The sequence below is a fragment of the Trichosurus vulpecula genome, chromosome 5, assembly GCF_011100635.1.
Source record: "Trichosurus vulpecula isolate mTriVul1 chromosome 5, mTriVul1.pri, whole genome shotgun sequence".
NCBI classification, from domain to species: domain Eukaryota; kingdom Metazoa; phylum Chordata; class Mammalia; order Diprotodontia; family Phalangeridae; genus Trichosurus; species Trichosurus vulpecula.
The window spans coordinates 110,206,867-110,212,866 of NC_050577.1; positions in this window are offsets into that span (position 1 = coordinate 110,206,867).

Genomic DNA, 6,000 nt, shown 5'->3' on the forward strand with positions numbered 1-6,000 from the left:
TGTTCCTTTTGGAAAGTATTTGTTTTTGATTACCTCCTCCCCCTGTCTGCCCTCCCTTCTATCATCCCCCCCTTTTTTATCTTCTTCCTCCTTCTTTTCTGTGGGGTAAGATACCCAATTGAGTGTGTGTGGTATTCCTTCCTCAGGTCAGATCTGATGAGAGCAAGATTTACTCATTCCTCCTCACCTGCCCCCTCTTCCCTTCCTACAGAACCACTTTTTCTTGCCACTTTTATGTGAGATAATTTACCCCATTCTATCTCTCCCTTTCTCCCTCTCTCAATATATTCCTCTCTTATCCCTTAAATTGATTTTATTTTTTTAGATGTCATCCCTTCATATTCAACTCACCCTGTGGCCTTTGTGTGTGTGTGTGTGTGCGTGTGTATATATACATAGATACACACATATGTATATATATATATATGTATACACACACTTATATAGATGTGTATGTGTATATTCCTTTCAGCTACAGTGATATTGAGGTCTCATGAATCATACACACCATCTTTCTATGTAGGAATGTAAACAAAACAGTTCAACTTTAGTAAATCCCTTAGGATTTCTCTTTCTTGTTTACCTTTTCATGCTTCTCTTGATTGTTGTGTTTGAAAGTCAAATTTTCTATTCAGCTCTGGTCTTTTCACTGACAAAGCTTGAAAGTCCTTTATTTTATTGAAAATCCATATTATGCCTTGGAGCATGATACTCAGTTTTGCTGTGTAGGTGATTCTTGGTTTTAATCCTAGCTCCATTGACCTCCAGAATATCGTATTCTAAACCCTTTGGTCCCTTAATGTGGAAGCTGCCAGATCCTGTGTTATCCTGATTGTTTTTCCACAATATTCAAATTGTTTCTTTCTGGCTGCTTGCAGTATTTTCTCCTTGACGTGGGAGCTCTGGAATTTGGTGGCAATGTTCCTAGGAGTTTTCTTTTTGGGATCTTTTTGAGGAGGTGATCTGTAGATTCTTTCAATTTCTATTTTAGCCTCTGGCTCTAGAATATCAGAGCAATTCTCCTTGATAATTTCTTGAAAGATGATATCTAGGCTCTTTTTTTGTTCATGGCTTTCAGGTAGTCCAATAATTTTTAAATTATCTCTCCTGGATGTATTTTCTAGGTCAGTGTTTTTTCCAATGAGATATTTGACCTTGTCTTCCATTTTTTCATTCCTTTGGTTCTGTTTTATAATATCTCGATTTCTAATAACGTCACTAGCTTCCACTTGCTCCAGTCTCATTTTTAAGGTAGTATTTTCTTCAGTGGTCTTTTGGACCTCCTTTTCCATTTGAATAACTCTGCCTTTCAAGGCATTCTTCTCCTTATTGGCTTTTTGGAGCTCTTTTGCCATTTGAGTTAGTCTATTTTTTAAAGTGTTGTTTTCTTCAATATTTTTTTCAGTATTTTTTTGGGTCTCCTTTAGCAAGTCATTGACTTGTTTTTCATGGTTTTCTTGCATCATTCTCATTTCTCGTCCCAATTTTTCCTCTACTTCTCTAACTTGCTTTTCCAAATCCTTTTTGAGCTCTTCCATGGCCTGAGACCAGTTCATGTTTTTCTTGGAGGTTTTTGGTGTAGGCTCTTGCACTTTGTTTACTTCTTCAGGCCATATGTTTTGGTCTTCTTTGTCACCAAAGAAAGATTCCAAAGTCTGAGACTGAATCTGGGTGCGTTTTTGCTGCCTGGCCATGTTGCCAACCAACTTACTTGACCCTTGAGTTTTTCGTTGGGGTATGACTGCTTGTAGAGCAAAGAGTACTTTGTTCCAAGCTTGAGGGGATGCGCCATTGATTTCAGAGCTATTTCTATATAGCCAGCTCTGCCACCCCAGCACTCCTTCCTCAAGAACCACCAACCCAGACCTGATGCAAATCTTCAGCAGGTTCTGCATTCCTGCTCTGATCCGCCACTTAATTCCTCCCTGATTCAGGGTGCTAGGGCCTGTTCTGCCCGGCTCCTGGTCTGGCTGGTACTGCTGCCTCCCACGCTGAGCTCTGTTCCCCTCCACTCAGTGCATGATAGACCTCATCCAGCAACCATCCAGGCTGTCCTGGGCTGGATCCCTGCTTCCCTCTGCTATTTTGTGGGTTCTGCAGTTCTAGAATTTGTTCAGAGCCATTTTTTATAGGTTTTTGGAGGGACATGGTGGGGAGCTCACACAAGTCCCTGCTTTCTAGCAGCCATCTTGGCTCCACCGCCCCAGAGATTAAATTCAAATGAAAAAAACTCACTTGTGAGGAACATGGCTTTGGGGATCACTGGACTTCCTAGGCAGGGCCAAAGTCCTGAGGAAGAACCCTGTGATAATCCCTAAGGAAGGCTGTGCAGACCACAGGACTCCCAGGGGAAGGCTAAGTGGTAGCCCCCCCCACCTTAATCTGTGGGGATCACAGGGCTTCCTAGGGTCAGACCCTAGGAGGACCCAAGTGATGACCCCTTAGAATGACGGTAAGATCACAAGGCTCCTAATACAGGGCAGGAAGACACAAGTGATGTCCCCTTAAGAATGCTGTGCAGACCACAAGCTTCCCCAAGGGAATCCAGAGTGGTAGCCCTCTTAACACCACAGTGGAGATCACCGAACACCCCAAGGAAAGATCTGGGAGTAAGCCCGAGACGAGCTTCTGCTGCTCATTGCTTCCCTTCACTTGACCTTAGGAAGATCCATGTGATTTGCCCATTCTCACCCAAAGAACTCAGGACCAGAGTAGGCAGAGGAAGGCATTTTATTACTCTCCTCGAGAGAGCGGGTGTAGTGCTCACTGGAACACTCACACTGATACAGCTGCAGGGGCAGGGGTAACCATTCCCTCCACTCCTGCTAGAGTTATGGTTAGTTTACAATCTTTATTTTTTACATAGTTTTCCTAGGTTATACAGTTTATATAGGTAGGATAATAAGGATACAGAAGCAAAAGTGAAGTTAATGAGATTTTCCTTGTCTTAGTTTAGGATTAAACTACATTCTTTTACTTCCCCTACTTTCCCTCTTTAACATATGCAAATTATGCAAATCAGTAGACCTGGATTCTTGACCAAGACCAGACCCTAGATAAGCTTGAACTGGTTCAAGTGGTTTGGCCTCTCTAATTCCCCTGACTGCCTTCTCAAAAAGCATGCGCATTTGTACAAGCCTCTGACCTCTCACATGACCGACCTTGAGACCTGGCTTCTGCTAAAGCTGGGGTGGGGGAGGGAGGGGAAGTACACCTTTAGTTCTGTGGAAACAAAACTCCTCCTCCCATTTCTTACATCACTGAATTTGTAAGAAAAGCTAGTGGCTGTTTAAAAAACAACAGCAACAACCAATGATAGAAAAAAAATATTAATCTCACCCAAAAACAGAGAGGAAAGACAAATTGCGAGTATCGATAGTGGGGAAAAAAAAGAATACACTATAAGATGAAGAGAAAATAAAGGAATTTATTAGGAACTGTTTTGTCCGATTATTTATCAGCAGAAATGATAGCTTAAAATGGATGAAGATTTTTTTGGAGAAGATGATGAAGGATTCAATATGTATTCAACATGTATAAATGGTTGTTTTAGGGAGATTAATTAGATCCCAAAGAGATATATTTGAGAGAGGAGAGACTGAGGGTAAGGAAACCACTGGGGAGACTATTGCTGTAGTCTCCTCTACATATTAATGAAAGATTTGTCTAAGGTAGTGAAAGTAGGAAATGAAGGGAAAGATGTTTATGAAACAATATCGTTAAGGAAGAAATGACAGGTTTGGTAACCATTGCTATGAAGGAGAGAAAGACTTGAAGGATAAATGTTTAACAACTGGCTCTCTGAAAAAGTTAATTTATGCACAAGACATTTTAAAATTCAAACAGTATTATTAAACATCTTCTCTATTACTTTCTTAAGTCTAGACATCGGCAAGGTAAATCAAGCCCTAATTTGTTGTGATTGTTGATTTCTGTTCACATTGAAAATTTAATTCAGCTCCTGTGAGTCAGTATAAGCTGGTTTCAGCACACTCCTGCTTCACAAACTGGAAGAATAATGGACATTGACAGAAATTTAGAAACCAAGGGTGGGGGGAAGCTACCAAAGAATGATAAATTCTGATTTAGTCATATCGAATCTGAAATGGTGGCAAGATGAAGCAAGATACCTAGCTGGTAGGTAGAGATATGGGATTAATGTATGGGAAAGAATTAATGGAGGAAAAGATACAGATTTAAGAGCTGTATGAATTGGAGCCATGAGAACAGATAAGTTTTCTGAAATTACAGAATATAAAGAACAGGGCCAAAAACTAAGCCTTGAGAGTATTCCTACAATTAAGGACTGGAAGATATAAGTGGACCTAGCAAAGGGGACATAGATGGAGTAGCCAGAGTTGTAGGAAAAGAACCAGGATGGTGTAACATCATAGAAAACAAGAGAGAAGGGAAAATCCCAGGTGTTAAATACTGCACAAGTCATGGAGCATGGATTTAAGAAAAGTACATTTAATTTCAAAATTAGGAGCTCAATTGTGCTAGTGAAGAGAACAATTCCAGTAGAGTGGTAGGGACAGGGGGCAGATATCAAAGAGTTAAGGAGTGAATGAGTTGTGAGGAAATGAAAGTCATCAGTATAGATGATTCTTTTGAGAAAACTAGTTTTGAAAAGGATGAGAAAAGGGGTGGTTAGGGACATGGCCAATGCCTCCACCAGCATTGCCCTATTCTAGTCCCAGGCACCAAAACCTTATTAAATCATTAAAACTTGTGTTTGAGACAGCTGACCCTATTGGAATAGAATTATGGTAACTGGAACTAGGTCTTTGAAGACTGCCAATGCTTTTTGGAAGGTGTTGTCCAAGACCTAATAGAATTTTGAATGAAAACATTTGTCCATTTCCCAGTTCCCCCAGCTGCTAAAGCCTTACCCTCTATCGTTCCCTTCCGTCTACTCTGTATGTATTTGGTAAATACCAATTAACTTGTATGTTATATTCCCCAATAGTATGTGAGTTCCTTGAAGGCAGGGCTGGCTGTGTCCACCTTTGTATCTCCAGCACTTAATACAGTGCCTAACATGTAGTAAGTGGTTAATGCATGAAGATTGATTAATCAATTCTTTAATTGACAGGACTGGTGGTAGGTTTTATTTTTTCTGACATTTTAACTTGTCACCTATAGCCAAGGATCCAAGAACAGTAAGACAAATGATTTGTTTCATAATGATGCAGCCACAAAGAGGGCAGGACCTCCAACTATGTAAATATTCACCATATTTATGCAAGGTGGTCAATCTGGACATAAGTCTACAAAGTTGTAGGATCACTGGGGCATTTACTTAGGAAGGTTCCTCATTTATGACTGATTTGAAGCCTTCTAAGAAATTAATGCAATGTATTGCCTCAGGCCACTTCATACTCATCATCAGCATATACAACTCAGTGGCAAAATGAGACATAAGGCACCTACCCTATCAAAGCATTTAGGCAGAGTCAGCATTGGGTTTTAGTATGGAGGAAGCCCCAGCCAAGGCAAATCTGTGCCATTGGTCAGGTTCCTTCATGGGTAGCCAGCTGGCACAGTGGTTAGAGTACTGGGCTTAGCATTGAGAGGACCTGAGTTCAGATTGAGCCTCAGATAATTACTATCTGTGTGACCCTGGGCAAGTCACTTAATCTCTCTTTGCCTCAGTTTCCTCAACTATAAAATGGGGGAAAAATAGCCCTTGCTGTCCAGGGTTATTGGGAAGATTAAGTGGGATAATTTTTGTAAAGCACTGAGCACAATGGGTATGATGACACATGATAGATGCTTAATAAATTTTTGTTTCCTTCCTTTTTTCTTCTGGGCCCTAGTTCTCTCATCTCTAAAAATGGATCAGGGATAGACAAGATGATCTTAAGTACCTTTATGAGTATAGAGTCTCTAAATCAATAATATAGACCTTATAGATTTCTATTGCAATGACTCGATATAATGTTTAGCCACATTTCCCTGAGAAGAATTGTAAAATTGGTTCAGAAATCACTGTATTTT